We start from the raw sequence: 17,439 nt of genomic DNA, 5'->3' as shown, positions 1-17,439 counted from the left end.
AAAAAACAAACTACCAGCCGGGCATGGTGGCTCAAGCCTGTAATCCCAGCACTTTGGGAGGCCGAGACGGGCGGATCACGAGGTCAGGAGATTGAGACCATCCTGGCTAACACAATGAAACTCCGTCTCTACTAAAAAATACAAAAAACTAGCCGGGCGAGGTGGTGGGCGCCTGTAGTCCCAGCTACTTGGGAGGCTGAGGCAGGAGAATGGCGTAAACCCGGGAGGTGGAGCTTGCAGTGAGCTGAGATCCGGCCACTGCACTCCAGCCTGGGCAAGAGAGCGAGACTCTGCCTCAAAAAACAACAACAACAACAACAAACAAACAAACAAACAAAAAAACTACCTTCTTTTTGCTAAGTTTCAGAAATGGCAATTAATATAAATTGGAACCACCCAAAAACTTGAGAGAGGGCAGTTTTAGAATATCAAAGGTAAACTGATATTCCATAAACATTCTTGACAGCACAATAATAATTCTTAAGTAACTAGTGATAATAGACTGAATATTTTTATAAGTGTAAACAGAAACTTCCAAAGAACTTGAAAGTGGACTAATTGATATTTATTGCTGTCTAGTAACTTCATTTTATTCTATTTCATTCCATATCTTGAGAGTAGGTACAACCACTACCACCCACCATACCTTGCATACAATAGGTTCTTCAGTGCAAATGACTGATTTTCACTATTGGTTAATGCAATTCATATCAGATATAAAGAATAAATTAAAAATTCACATTAGCTTGATTTAGTAGCCAAAATAAATGATTCATCTAATATAAGAAACATGATAGCCAGGTGGCATGGCTCATGTCTGTAATCTCAGAACCTTGGAAGGCTAAGGCAGGAGGATCGTCTGAGGCCAGGAGTTTTAGACCAGCCTGGGCAACACAGTGAGATCCTGTCACCACAGAAAATGAAATAAAACAAAATTAGCCGGGCATGACCGTATGCACCTATAGTCCCAGCTACTTGGGAGGCTGAGGCAGGAAGATTGCTTGAGCCCAGGAGTTCCAAGTTAATTACAGTGAACTATAATTGTGCCACCATGCTCCAGCCTGGACAACAGGGTGAGAACCTGTCTCCAAAAAAACAAAGAGAAACACATCTACTCCATGTAATCCTCTAGTGCAGTCCTGGCACTCCACAGAAGGCATCACAGATAAAAACTGTATCCACTACTACCATCTGTCAAAACTGGCATTTGAAAAGCACTTACAAGGCCAGGCATGGTGGCTCAAGCCTGTAACCCCAGCACTTTGGGAGGCCAAGGCAGGAGGATCATGAGGTCAGGAGTTCAAGACCAGCCTGACCAACATGTTGACACCCTGTCTCTACCGAAAATACAAAAATTAGCCGGGCATGGTGGTGCACGCCTGTAATCCCAGCTACTCAGGAGGCTGAGGCAGGAGAATCGCTTGAACCCAGGAGGAAGAGGTTACAGGGAGTCAAGATTGCGCCACTGCACTCCAGCCGAGGTGACACAGCGAGGCTCCGCCTCAAAAAAAAAAAAGAGGAAAAGAAAAAGAAAAGCACGTACAGCTACTTCCCAAATAAGTCAAAGACAGAGAGAAAGAAATAGCTTTTAAACATAAAGTGACAATAATCTACAACTACAGCTGGGCAACACTATTAAAATTATATTATTTCTACAAACAATTTGGTATGGAATTATTAAAAATAAAACAATGGGTCTAATAATATGGCAACAGTTAAGTCAAAAGAGAAAATATATTTAACACATGGATAATTATACCACAAGTCTTTTATCCCTTAACTTCCTAAGTTTTGTATCATGTATATCTAGTAGTTTATTAAAGGAGTTTACTTTTCTAAGGTAATAAAGTTGGACATTCCAATATGACAAACATATAATAAGTATTGATGATAAATACTAAAGTTTGAAAAGCAACACTACTGGCTGGGTGCAGTGGCTCATGCCAGTAATCCCAACACTTTGGGAGGCCGAGGTAGAAGGATTGCTTGAGCCCAGGAGTTTGAGGCCAGTGTAGGCAACATAGACCCCATGTCTATACAGAAAAAACATTTAATTTTTTTTTTTTTTTTTTTTTGAAACGGAGTCTCACTGTCGCCCAGGCTGGAGTGCAGTGGTGCCATCTCGGTTCACTGCAAGCTCCGCCTCCCGGGTTCACGCCATTCTCCTGCCTCAGCCTCCATTGTAGCTGGGACTACAGGTGCCTGCCACCTCGCCTGGCTAATTTTTTGTATTTTAGTAGAGATGGGATTTCACCGTGTTAGCCAGGATGGTCTCGATCTCCCGACCTCATGATCCGCCCGCCTCCGCCTCCCAAAGTGCTAGAATTACAGGCGTGAGCCACCATGCCCGGCTTTTAATATTTTTAAAAAATAAAAAAGCAACACTATTGAAATGAAAATCATAAGCGTTTTATCTAACACCACATTAAGCTTGTTCAGATTTTGTATCAAATAAATGGTATGAATAGTTTCTTCATCCTAGTTGTAAGAATAGAGTACTGATGGTAGCAGCAGCTGCTAGTACATATCTGAGTGATGACTGTGTATCAAGCTCTAGGAGGTTTAAATGGATTTGTCCCATTTAACCTTCATAAGGACCTTCGTAGATCAGCACTACTATCTCCATTTTACTAATGAGGAAGGAAACTGAGGTGCAAGAAACTTGCCCAATGAGACACACAGCTGCTATGTGGAAACACCAGGATCTGAATTCATTTGGTCAGATTCCAGAGCCACTTAGCTGCTCTTAACATTCTGCTCCCCATGTAACCTATAAACTCTAATTCATCTGGTAATAAATGAGTATTTTCATGATTTAAATATTATGTCATTCCCTTAGTAGAAACTCTTCAATAGCTCCTTCTATACATCAGATAAAACCCAAATACCTAATCAAAACCTTATAAAATTACATGACCTAGATTCTGTCGGCCTCTAGAAGGGCATTTTCAAATTTAGTAGGAACCACATGCAGCTATTCACATTTAAATTAATGAAAATTAAATAAAACTTAAAATTCAGGTCCTCAATTGCATTACCCACATTTCAAGTGCTCAAAAGGAAATGTTCTACTAGACAGCATGGTTCTGAGCCTCCAATCATCAGGAGGCTCCCACCTTAAAGCCTTGGAGCTCTGCAATATCTATTTGGAAGGTTCATGCTCTTCCTCCTCATCCATGAAGAGCTGAATACATTTCATGGTTCAGATGTCACCTAAAATGCCATCTTCTCTTAAGAACTGTAAGCCTCACAGCATGGACCCCTCGAAGTCTCCCTGGACACACGTCACATGCAGATTTCAGTTCTTTCCCAATCTTCTTGGTATAAAGGTCAACAATTCTATTACCAAGGGCTCATGACAGCCTAGTTTTGTTAGAGGCTATACTGTAGGAAAGCCTACAATGGTATTGTCATATGCTGGATCATTCTGAGTGCCTGTAGACAACATTCCTGGAAGAGATATTTTTAATTTTTAATGGAATCAGGTTTTCACTTTGTTGTCCAGGCTGGAGTGCAGTGGTGTGATAATGGCTCACTGCAGCCTCGAACTCTGAGGTTCAAATGATCCTTCCACCTTCTCTCATATCTTAACAGGAATTATCAGTTTTAAATACTGTTTCTCTATTTCTAAACACTTACTACAATTTCCATTATTTTTTACTTTCATATTTTTTTTACCACCATCTAGTATAGTAACATAGATAGTATTGAACAAATACTGGCTAGATTAATAAATATTAGTAATATTAACTAATCTTAATAATTTTGTCTAACATTTGAGAAAATCTAGGTTCAAGTTTCTCAACAGTGACACTACTGACATTAGGGCCAGAATAATTCTTTATCATGAGATTGTTATGTGCACTTGGATGTTTAGATACTTACTTGGCCTCTACCCACTAAATGACAGCAGCATCCTCTGTCCATCTCCTCAACCCTCACCAGCTGTGGCAGTCAAAAACATTTCCACACATAACTAAATATACCTGGGGGTAAACTCACCTCCAGTTGAGAACAGCTGACCTAGGTATTTCCAAATGATTGGCAAATTCTAAGCTAAATATTATAACAATGCCTAACATTATGAAAATATCTAAACATGGTTTTCATCTTTTATTTAAATTTATCAAATACAAAAATCTAGATTTCTAACTATGGTCAGTTATCACTCATAAATGCTACTGGAAAAAACTAATAATAATAATTTATATATATAAATCTTCTTACAACCAAATCCTTTTTGTCTTAACAATCAAGAAAATTTCATTACTTTCCCATACCAAATAATTCAAATGCATTAAACAGGAAAAAAAGATTAAACAGCTAAGAAGAAAGTTCTTTAAAAATTCCTAATTATTATGTTCCTACAGAATTAGGAAGATTATAACTGCTGTGAAGTAACTTGGAAAAATATTTTCCTAAAAAATGTTACATTAAAAAAGAAAACTAATCCAGGTACACTGGCTCATGCCTTTAATCCCAGGACTTGGAGAGGCCAAGGTGAGAGGAGCGCTTGAGCCCAGGAGTTTGAGACCAGTCTGGGAAACACTGCAAGACCCCACCTCTACAAAAAGTAAAGTATTCACCAGGGGTGGTTACCATAAGTGAAAAGATGATAATCACAATCATGAAAACATGGAAAAGTATAAAACTCACTGATAGATCAGATACACAAACAAGAAAGAAAAAAGAGTAAAATCTTATCACTACCCAAAACCAACAAACCACAGTAATAAGGAGAGGGAAAAAAGGAACAAAGGATATACAAAACAACAAGAAGACAATTAACAAAATGATAGGAATTAGTACTTATCTGTCAATAATAACCATGAATGTAAATGAATTAAATTTCCCAATTAAAAAATACAGACTGGCTGGATTAAAAAACATTACATGACTATATGTTGCCTATACAAAATTCCCCATAAAGACACACACAGGGCAGGCATGGTGGCTCATGTCTGTAATCCTAGCACTTTCGAAGGCCAAGGTGGGCAGATCACCTGAGGCCAGGAGTTTGAGACCAGGCTGGCCAACATGGTGAAACTCCATCTCTACTAAAAATCCAAAAATTAGCCAGGTATGGTGGTGGGTGACGGTAATCCCAGCTACTTGGGAGGTTGAGGCAGGAGAATCACTGGAACCCAGGAGGCGGAGGTTGCAGTGAGCCGAGATTGTGCCATTGTACTTCAGCCTGGGCAACAGAGTGAGACTCCAAGTCACACACACACAAAAAAGACACACATAGACTAAAAGTGAAGAGATAAAAAAAGTTATTCATCACAAACACAAACCAAAAGTAAGCGGGAGTAGCTATGCTTATATCAGATAAAACAGGTTTTAAGTCAAAAACTGTAAAAAAGACAGAAAAGGTACACCATATGATGATAAATGGATCAATTCAGCAAGAAAATATAACAATTATAAATACATATGCACGCAACAAAAGAGTACCCAGACATATATAGCGAGTACTATTTGATCTAAAGGGTGAGATAGACTACAATAAAATAATAGTTGGGGACTTGAACTATTATTCAACTTAAATATCCCACTCTCAGCATTGGACACATGATCTAGAAAGAAAATCAATAACCAAACGTTGGATTTAAACTGCATTTTAAACGAAATACACCTAACAGACATTATAGAACATTTCATCCAACAGCTGCAGAAGGCATATTCTCTTCATCAGCACACGGATTCTCCAAAATAGACCACTTAGGCCACAAAACAAGTCTCAGCAAATTTAAAAGAAATAAAATCATACCAAGTATCTTTTCTGACCGATATACAATGAAACTAGAAATCAGTAACAAAAAGATCTTTGGAAATAGATCTGTACAAATACATGGAAATTAAGCAACATCCTCCTGAAGGAACAATGGATCAATGAAGAAATTAAGAAGAAATTTTTAAAATTTCCTGAAATAAATGACAGTAGAAAAACAAAATGGGACACAGCAAAAGCAGCAGTAAGAGGAAAGTTTATTGCAATAAACACCTACATCAAAAAAGCAGAAAGAAAAGCAAAAGCAAAAGAGCAGAAAGGCAAAAAAGCCAAGATCTGGCCATTGCTCTCCAGCCTGGGAGAGAGAGCAAGACTCCGTCTCAAAAAATAAAAATAAAAAATGAAAAAAACTAGAGACATCATACTACCTAACTTCAAACTATACTGCACAGCTACAGTAACCAAAACAGCATGGTACTGGACTAAAAACACAGACCAATGGAAGACAACAGAGAATAAAGAAATAAATCCATTTATTTACAGCCAATTCATCTTTTTAAAGGTGCCAAGAATATACACAGGAGAAAGGACAGTCTCCTCAACCAACAGTGCTGGGAAAACTGGATATCTACATGCAGAAAAATGAAACTAGACTCCTATCTCTAACCATATACCAAAATCAAACCAAAATGGATTAAATTTTTAAATGTTAAGATCTGAAACCATGAAACGAATACAAGACAACACCAGGGAAATGCTTCAGAACATTGGTCTGAAAAAAGTTATTTCTTTTGGGTAAAATCTACGAAGAGAAAACAAAAGCAAAAATAGAGAAATGGGATTACATCCAATTAAAAAATTTCTACACATTTAAGGAAACAGTCAACAGAGTGAAGAGACGACCTACAGAATGGGAGAAAATACATGCAAACTATCCATTTGACAACTGATTAATAGCTAAACTATATAAGAAACACAACTCAATAGCAAAAAGAAAAGAAGAAAAAAAAATCCAATTTAAAAATGGGCAGGCAGAGCCAGGCACAGTGGCTCACATCTGTAATCCCAACACTCTAGGAGGTCAAGATAGGAGGACTGCTTGATCCCAGGCATTCAAGACCATCCTAGGCAATACAGTGTGACCCCATAGCTACAAAAATAAATAAATTGGCCTGGTGTGGAGGCAGCATGCCTGTAGTCCCAACTACTCAGGAAGCTGAGGCAGGAGCATCGCACCACTGTCCTCCAGCCTGGGCGACACAGCAAGGCCCTGCCTAGAAGAAAAAAAGGGGCAAATGATCTAAACAGACATTTCTCAAAAGAAGACATACAAATGGCTGACAAGTATATGAAAAGTGCTCAATATCACCGATCATCAGGGAAACACAATGAGCTATCATCTCCCTCCCAATAAAGTGGCTATTATTAAAAATACTACAAAAAAGGGCCGGGCGTGGTGGCTCACGCCTGTAATCTCAGCACTTTGGGAAGCCAAGGTGGGCAGATCACATGAGGTCGGGAATTCGAGACCAGCCTGACCAACATGGAGAAACCCCATCTCTATGAAAAACACAAAATGAGCCGGCAGTGGTGGCACATGCCTGTAATCCCAGCTACTCAGGAGGCTGAGGCAGGAGAATCACTTGAAATCAGGAGGCAGAAGTTGTGGTGAGCCGAGATCACATCATTGCACTCCAGCCAGGGCAACAACAGAGAAAACTCCATCTCAAAAAAAAAAAAAAAAAAAGACACTGCCGACAAAGTAGAGAAAGGAGAATGCTCGCACCGCTGCTGGGAATATGTTAGTATGGCCACTATGGAGAACAGTATAAAGGTTCATGAAAAAACTAAAATAGAGCTACCATATGATCCAGCCAATCCCACTGCTGGGTATATATCCGAAAGAAAGGAAATCAGTGCATTAAAATTATAAGTGAATTCTATAGCATTTAGAATTTATAGCATTCATTTATTTATCAATGAATTCAGTGCAAAGAGAGAGCTGCCACCCATGTTTACTGCAGCACTATTCACGATAGCCAAGATGTGGATCAATGTAAGTATACATCAACAGATTAATGGATAATAAAAATGTGTCACATATACACAATGAAATATCAGTCAACCACATCCATCTGCAACAACAGAGATGGAACAGGAGGTAATGATGTTAAGTGAAATAAGCCAAGCCAAGAAAGAAAAATACCATGTCTTCACTCCTACGTGGGAGTTACAAAAACTTCATCTCATGTAGGTACAGAGTAGAATGATGGTTACCGGAGACTGAGAAGCATGGAAGGGTGATGAGATATGAAGACTGGTTGGTTAATGAGTACAAACATACAGTTAGATAAAAGGAATAAGTTCTAGTGTTAGCAGAGTAAGGCAACTATAGTTAACACTCGTTTATTGTATATTTCAAAATAGCTAGAAGATTTCAAATGTTTCTAACATAAAAGATAAAATACTTGAGGTGATGAATATCCTAATTACCCTGATTTGACCACCACACATTACTTGCATGCATCAAAATGACACGTGGCTGGGCACAGTGTTCATGCCTGTAATCCCAACACTTTGGGAGGCCAAAGCAGGTGGATCACTTGAGGTCAGGAGTTCAAGACCAGCCTGGCCAATATGATGAAACTCCATCTCTACTAAAAATACAAAAATTCGCCAGGTGTGGTGGCGCATACCTATAGTCCCAGCTATGGAGGCTGAGGCAGGAGAATAGCTTGAACCTGGGAGGCGGAGGCTGCAGTAAGCTGAGATCATGCCATTACACTCCAACCTGGGCAACGCAGTGAGACTCCGTATCAAATAAATAAATAAAATAGCACATGTATCCCACAAATAATTACTAAGTATCAATTTTTAAAAGCAGAGATATAAATACATGCTTCTTCTAAAAAAAGTTATAAATAAATCTTTAGTTTAACTGATGTATTTGCCATCTGTGCTAGATGACAAGACAATCAAACAGATTTACACGTGGCTGGACACCACTGCCTAAAGAATATGGATCAACCCAAGCTAAATTTTGTCTCTGGTGAGGTATCTCCATTGAAATTCTAGCCTACTCAACAGTGACCTGGCAAATACTCAACAGTGACCTGGCAAAAGAAATAAAAGCATGGTTCTCTAATTAAACAAAGCTTTAGGGTAAAAGAATCAAGATTTTTTTAAAGTATAAAATGGCTAAATGTATCATGAGGCCAGGAGCAGTGGCTCACACCTATAATCCCAACACTTTAGAAGGCTGAGGCAGAAACACTGCTTGAGTCAGGAGTTCAAGACCAGCCTGGGCAACATAGTGAGACCCTGTCTCTACAGAAAAGAAAAAAATGTTTTTTAATTAGCAGGAGCCATGACGTGCATCTGTAGTCCTGGCTACTTGGGAGGCTGAGGCAAGAGGATCTCTTGAGCCTAAGAAGTTGAGGCTACAGTGCGCCATGACTGAGCTACTGCACTCCAGCCTGGATGACACAGTAAGACCCTATCTCAAAAGAAAAAAAAAAAATCATGAAATTTTATGGCATAGCTGGGCATGGTGGCTCATGCCTGTAATCCCAGCACTTTAGAAGGCTGAGGTGGGAGAACTGCTTGAGCCCCGACATTAAAGACCAGCCTGGGCAACACAGCAAGATCTCATCTCTACAAAAATTTTAAAAATTAGCCAGGTACGGGCCGGGTGCGGTGGCTCACACCTATAATCCCAGCACTTTGGGAGGCCGAGGAGGGTGGATCACCTGAGATCAGGAGCTCGAGACCAGCCTGGCCAACATGGTGAAACCCCATCACTACTGAAAATATAAAAACTAGCCAGGCATGGTGGTGGGTGCCTGTAATCCCAGCTACTCGGGAGGCTGAGGCAGGAGAATTCCTTGAACCCAGGAGACGAAGGTTGCAGTGAGCCAACATGGTACCACCACTGGACTCCAGCCTCGGTGACAGAGTAAGACTCCGTCTCAAAAAAAAAAAAAAAGAAAAGAAAAATTAGTCAGGCATGGTAATGCATGCCTGTAGTCCTAACTACTTGGAAAGCTAGGGGAGGAGGGATCGCTTGAGCCCAGGAGTTTAAGGCTGCAGTGAGCCATGATCGTGCGACTGCACTCCACCCTAGGCAACAGAGAGAGTCCCTGTCTCAACCAAAAAAAAAATAAAAAGAGAGCGAGAGAAAGAAGAAAACAAATTTTATGGTATTGAAGAGGAATTATCCATAGTCAGCTAAAATTACGCCACCGTACTCCAGCCTGTGCAAGAGGGAGGACCCTGTCTCAAAAAAATTAAAAAAATAAAAACATTTATTAAGAAGTACTTTAAATAATTTACACAAATTTATTTATTTATTTATTTATTTTTGGCGAGGGACAGAGTCTTGCTCTGTTGCCCAGGCTCCAGTGCAATGGCGCCATCTCAGCTCACTGCAACCTCCGCCTCCCAGGTTCAAGCGATTCTCCTGCCTCAGTCTCCTGAGTAGCTGGGATTACAGGCGTGAGCCACCATGCCTGACTAATTTTTGTATTTTTAGTAGAGACAGGGTTTCACCATGTTGGTCAGGCTGATTTCAAGCTCCTAACTTCGTGATCTGTCCGCCTTGGCCTCCCAAAATGCTGGGATTACAGGCATGAGCCACCATGCCCAGTCAGGAATTTTTCATAAGCAGTTATTAAGATAACCCTTCCAATTGCACAGAATATAAATGTCTCCTTCTTTTAGAAATGTCATTATTCTATTACTAAATTCATCTCTGCAATTATATTAAAAATACTAGCCTGACAGTCATAAAATCTAATTTCTCTAAGCAAAATATATATGACAAAATTATACAACACAGTAAAAGTCCACAGTTTATACTGCAGAGGCAGGCCAATATAAGAAAGTTACTAATTAATATTTCAAATTAATCTATGTTTCTGTAGTTTTGACATTTTCCCTCCCCCATTTAACATATGTAGCTCTTACTAGACCTTTTAAAACTATGTGCTTGGGCCAGGTGTGGTGGCTCACGCCTGTAATCCCAGCACTTTGGGAGGCTGAGGTGGGTGGATCACAAAGTCAGGAGATCAAGACCATCCTGGCTAACATGGTGAAACCCCGTCTGTATTAAAAATACAAAAAATTAGCTGGGTATGGGTGGTGCGTGCCTGTAGTCCCAGCTACTCGGGAGGCTGAGGCAGGAGAATCACTTGAACCTGGGAGGCAGAAGTTGCAGTAAGCCGAGATGGCGCCACTGCACTCCAGCCTGGGCGACAGAGCAAGACTCTGTCTCAAAATATATATACATATACACATATATACATATATATACACACATATACATATACATACACACATACATATATATATGTGCTTGATTCTTTTTTTGTTCATATGATCAATCACTCAGTTATGGCTAATAAGGAATAATGACATAAGCTTCCCTCTCATCCCTGATAAATGTACCCAGGGCAAACTTGCATAAAGCAGGTTAAAATAAATACAAAATAACTAGACTAAATGTAACATGAACACATTCCAGAAGATGACTCCAATTTTTTTTTTTTTGGAAACAGAGTCTTGCTCTATCACCCAAGCTGGAGTGCAGTAGTGCAATCTCAGTTCACCACCACCTCTGACTCCCGCGTTCAAGCAATTCTCACACCTCAGCCTCCCAAGTAGCTGGGACTACCGGCTCACACCACCATGCCCAGCTAATTTTTTGTATTTTTAGTAGAGGCAGGGTTTCACCATGTTGGCCAAGCTGGTCTCAAACTCCTGACCTCAAGTGATCTACCCACCTCAGCCTCTCAAAGTGCTGGGACTACAGGAGTGAGCCAACCACGCACAGTCCCAAATTTTTTTTTCTTAATTTTTTAAAACTACAGAGACAGGGTCTCACCATGTTGCCCAGGCTGGTCTCAAACTCCTGACCTCAAGCAATCCTCCCACCACCTTGGCCTCCCAAAGTACTGGGATGACAGGTGTGAGCCACCATGCCCGGCCAAGTCCAACTTTTAATGCTTCTTTGATTATCAGCAAATCCCTATTATGTAAAATGGCGGACATCAGTGTATAAAACCTGCATACCAGATACAAAAAAGTACAATCTTTGTGTAATTTTGAGACTGGCCAGGAGTCTTTCAAGCCTTTCAAGGAATTTAACCAATTCAATGAAAGTGACATATGGACACCACATGCTAAGGCAGTAGGAGGTGAACTGGGGGTTAACTTTTACTTCATGACATAATCCCAGCATATTGGGAGGCCAAGGCGGGTGAATCACTCGACGTCAGGAGTTCAAGACCAGCCCGGCCAACACGGCGAAACTCCTTCTTTACTAAAAAATACAAAAATCTGTCGGGTGTGGTGGCACATGCCTGCAGTACCAGCTACTCAGGAGGATGAGGCAGGAGAATCACTTGAACCCCAGAGATGGAGGTTTCAGTGAACCAAGAATGCATCACTGCACTCTAGCCTGGGTGACAGAGTAAGGTTCCACCTAAAAACAAACAAAAAACAACAACAAAAAAGGGGAAACCAGCAGGATGAAGCAGCTCACACCATAATCCCAGCACTTGAGTGGCTGAGGCGAGAGGATCAATTGAAGCCAGGAGTTTGAGACCAGCCAGGGCAACACAGCAAGGCTCTGCTTCTGTTAAAAAGTATAAAACATTAGCTGGGTACGGTGGCTTGTGCCTCCAATCCTAGTTACTCAGCTATTTAGGAAGCTGAGATGGGAGGTTCATTTGAACTCAGGAGTTCAAGGCTTTGATGAGCTGTAATTATGCCAGTACACTCTGACCTGGGCGACAGAGTGAGACTCTGTCAAATAAATAAATAAATAAAAAGTAAAGACTATCATACTTTAAGGTAACTTCTAGCTCCCTAAAATCCTTTCTTCCAGAATAGGCATAAAATATAATATATACACAAACATTTTTTTTTCTTTTTTTTTTTTGCAGATGATGGTTTCATTCTGTCTCCCAGGCTGGTCTCAAGTTCCCGGGCTCGAGCAGTCCTCCCACCTTGGCATGCCAAAGTGCTAGGATTACATGTGTCAGCCACCACACTCAGCCACACACACACTTTTTTTTTTTTTTCTAATAGAGACGGGGTTTCATCATGTTGCCCAGACTGGTCTCAAACTCCTGAGCTCAAGTGATCCACCCACCTCAGCCTCCCAAAGTGCTGGGATTACAGGTGTGAGCCACCATGCCTGGTCTCGATTTTTTAAAACTGATCAAAGGACTACAAATATGACAGTAGTTTTAAATAGTAAAAATCAAATTAGATCAAACTCAAAAAACACATTCAAAAGCTTAGATTCAAATATTTCATGTAAACTACATGAGAGGCAGTGTGCTGTTGCTCACAGGATTTTGATGATCTATTCTCCAAAGTAATAAATGTACAGAATTATATGTCCTCATTTATGAGGTTTTATAACTAAGGTTTTTTCAACAAAATACTTGTTCCTCATTCAGTATTCATCTCCACAAACAGGACTACTGAGTTGTCCAAACCAAGATCTATGACACCACCTTTACTCTTTTCTCTCACATCCCACATCCAAGACATCAACATATTCTACTGACTTTACTTCTCCTTACTCCCACTTCAATCACCACCACATGTCCACATCACACAGTCTATTCTCCATACAGCAGCCACATTGACCTTCTAAAAGTAAATTCACATCTACTGCTCTGAATCCTCCACGCCTTTCTAGTATATCTAGATTAAAATCCAAAATCTTTACTATGGTCTGTAATGTCCATGTATTAGTCCATTCTCACACTGCTACAGAGAACTACCTGAGACTGAGTAATTTATTAAGAAAAAAGAAAAAGGAAAAAAAAAAGAGGTTTAACTGACTCACAGTTCCACATGGCTGGGGAGGCCCCAAGAAACTTACAATAATGGTGGAAAATGAAGAGGAAGCAAGGCATGTCTTACATGGTGGCAGGAGAGAGAGAGAGAAAGCAAGGGGGGAAGCGCCGCACCTTTAAACCATCAGATCTCAGGAGAACTCATTCACTATCACAAGAACAGCACGGGGAAAATCCGCCCCCATGATCCAATCACCTCCCACCAGGTCCCTCCGGACATGTTGGGGATTACAATTCCACATGAGATTTGAGTAAGGACACAGAGCCAAACCAAACCAGTCCACATAATCTGATGTCTCAAATCCAACCTCTCTCCATTCCAGCCACACTGGCTTTCTTCCATTTCTAAGACTACATTGAGCTCACTACTATCTCTGGGCGTCTGCACTGCTGTTCCTTCTACCACAAATGCTTTTTTTCCCTAGAAATCTTTACTTTCAGCTTAATTGCCACCTTTTCAGAGAGACTTTCCCTGAGATAATTAGTTAAGGTAGAATGACCAGTATCCTGCTTTATTCTCATCAAGCTACTTATTACAACCCAATAGGAAACTGTATATATATATTTGTTTGCTGTCTTCTTATACCATAAAGATGTAATATCCATGAGGGCTGAGGGTCTGTGTTGCTCCATTACCATATCCTGAACACCTAGACCACTGCATGACACACAGTAAAAGCTTAAGCTTAAGTATTCAATGCTGAGTGATTAAATTCTATAATAAACAATATATAACCACTTATTATTTAAGAACTGTTATCTAAGGAATGGCATACGAAAAGCGGATATGAGATAAAGTGACAAGATAAAGCATAGGGCCTACAAAACAGACAAGAAAGACAAACTAAACTATACCCCAAAAATTGTTATAGTATTTGTCTCTATAAATCACTCAGGATTACTACAAGTTTTCATTTTCTTTCACTTATCTTAGTTTAAAAATAATATTTAAATGGTGAAAGTACACTTAGGTAATTAGAAAACATCGTATTTTAAGAGGGATTCTGACAATGATGCTGTTCTTTTGCATAGTACTTTTTTTAAAAACCATAAAAAACTAAGACCTAGAGGAAGGTTGTGCCAGAAAAAAAATATTTTAAGTTTTCTTTTTTTTCTTAAGACACAGGGTCTTGCTCTACTGCCCAGACTGGAACGCAGAGGCACAATCAGATATCGCACTGCAGCCTCGACCTCCTGGGCTCAAGTGATTCTCCTGCCTCAGTCTCCCAACTACCTAAAATTACAGGCTCACATCACCATGACTGGCTAGCTTTTTTTCTTTTTTGTTGAGATGGGGTCTCATTATGTTGCACAGGCTGGTATCAAACTACTAGGTTCAAGCAATCCTCCCGCCTTGGCCTCCCCTACTGCTGGGATTACAGGTAGGAGACAGCACAATCAGCCAAAGGTTATTTTTCTTTTCTTTTCTTTTCTTTTGAGACACAGTCTCGCTCTGGCGCCAGGCTGCAGTGCAGTGGCACGATCTTGGCTCACTGTAACCTCTGCCTCCCAGATTTAACCTATTCTCCTGCCTCCGTCTCCCGAGTAGCTGGGACTACAGGTTCACACCACCACACCCGGCTAATTTTTGTATTAATAGTAGAGACGAGGTTTCACTATGTTGGCCAGAATGGTCTCGATCTCCTGACCTTGTGATCCACTCGCCTTGGCCTCCCAAACCCCCAGGATTACAGGAGTAAGCCACCACCCTGGGCCCAAAGGTTATTTTTCAATGTGTTATTCAAAATGTTATTTTTCAATGAATTGAAGATTCCTAATGATTAGGGTGACCAGATAATTTATAATAGAAACTGGGTCAATTCTAAGAGTGAATAGGGCTGCAGAAATAATAAATTGATCTACAATAGGTGTTACTGAGCCTTGTTTCAGACAAACCAAGAAAAACTATCATCCTATCCATTACCTGCACATGATACTCTTTTTTTTGTTGAGGGTCTCACTCTGTCACCCAGGCTGGAGCATAGAGGTTTGATCAAAGCTCACTGCAGCCTTGAACTCCTGGCCTCAAGTGATCCCCTTGCCTCAGCCTCTAAAGTACCTGGGACCACAGGTAAATGCCACCATGCTTAGTTAATTTGCAAATATACAAAGGTCAGCTTAAACCCCCACCCCCCAACCAACCTACATACTCTTTATTTCACTTCATATTATGTCACAGTGAACTGACTACTGGCCACTCCGTTAACCACGCGTCTGAATCTTCACTTCCTAGAAGGCTTTGCCTTCCCTTCTCTACCTACAGAAGTCTTGCATCTTCTGCTTTAAGTGTCACTTTCTGAATGCAGTCACCTCTTCCTTTCGCATGCAATTAACATGTTCCTGTCACCAGTCAAAGGTTCTTAATCTGGAGCTTAGAAATGGCCTGATGAGGTGGAGCGCAGGGTCTCACACCTGTAATCCCAGAACACTGGGAGGCCGAGGTGGGTGGATCATTGGAGGTCAGGAGTTTGAGACCAGCCTGGCCAATATGGTGAAACCCCATCTTTACTAAAAATACAAAAATTAGCCAGGTGTGGTGATGCGCACCTGTAATCCCAGCTACTCGGAAGGCTGAGGCAGGAGAATCACTTGAACCAGGAGGCGGAGGCTGTAGTGAGCCGAGATCGAGCCCCTGCACTCTAGCCTGGGCGACAGAGTGAGATTCCATCTCAAAAAAAAAGAAATGGGCCGGGCGCGGTGGCTCAAGCCTGTAATCCCAGCACTTTGGGAGGCCGAGACGGGCGGATCACGAGGTCAGGAGATCGAGACCATCCTGGCTGACACTGTGAAACCCCGTCTCTACTAAAAAATACAAAAAACTAGCCGGGCGAGGTGGCGGGCGCCTGTAGTCCCAGCTACTCGGGAGGCTGAGGCAGGAGAATGGCGTGAACCCGGGAGGCGGAGCTTGCAGTGAGCTGAGATCCGGCCACTGCACTCCAGCCTGGGTGACATAGCGAGACTCCGTCTCAAAAAAAAAAAAAAAAAAAAAAAAAAAGAAATGGCCTGATGGACATCTGGGAAATTCTGAAATTATATGTAAACACTGAATATATGTTCCTCTTGAAAGAGAGAACATTAAAACTATTTTCAGATTCTAAAAGTGATTCATAACCCAAAACCATATGAATCACTTCTCTATCATATCACTTTATATTAGAATTATTTATTTTCTTATCTCCCTCAGTAGACTGTGAGTCCTTTTAAGGCATTCTATCTAATGGTATGTTGAGTCGAAATATTTAAAAGATAGGTTTCACTCCCTAATTCCCCTAAATTATCTTAGGCTCGCTGTAAAACACCTAAAACTTACTTCTAATATTGTTACCTTCATCCTCTAACTTTTAAATTTTCTTTCATATGGCTAGGCATGGTGGCTCACGCCTGTAATCCCAGCACTTTGGGAGGCCAAGGTGGATGGATCACTTGAGCCCAGGAACCTGAAACCAGCCTGCTCAACCAAGTAAGAATCCTCAAAATAATTATTTTCCCTTCATTTATGAATTTGAATCATCTAATATAAAAAATTAAAGGGGCTGGGCATAATGGCTCATGTCTATAATCCCAGCACTTTGGGAGGTGGAGGCAGGCGGACTGCTTGAGTTTGGGAGTCTGACCAGCCTGAGCAACATCGTAAGACCCTGCCTCTGCCAAAATATAATTTTTTTTTTTTTTTTGAGATGGAGTCTCACTCTGTTGCCCAGGCTGGAGTGCAGTGGCGCAATCTCGGCTCACTGCAAGCTCCGCCTGCTGGGTTCACGCCATTCTCCTGCCTCAGCCTCCGAAGTAGCTGGGACTACAGGCGCCTGCCACCACGCCCAGCTAATTTTTTGTATTTTT

General features: G+C 40.9%; 1 protein-coding gene across 32 annotated transcripts in view; it reads right to left on the bottom strand.

The window, feature by feature from the left end:
* LOC105483079 (eukaryotic translation initiation factor 4 gamma 3) overlaps nucleotides 1–17,439 on the bottom strand; it is a 369,254-nt gene that overhangs the window by 252,931 nt on the left and 98,884 nt on the right. The gene's annotated exons all lie outside the window — the stretch shown is intronic.

This window comes from Macaca nemestrina, chromosome 1, assembly GCF_043159975.1.
Source record: "Macaca nemestrina isolate mMacNem1 chromosome 1, mMacNem.hap1, whole genome shotgun sequence".
Taxonomy (NCBI): Eukaryota; Metazoa; Chordata; class Mammalia; order Primates; family Cercopithecidae; genus Macaca; species Macaca nemestrina.
The sequence above is the reverse complement of the archived record's forward strand: the minus strand, read 5'-3'. Positions and strand labels throughout refer to the sequence as shown.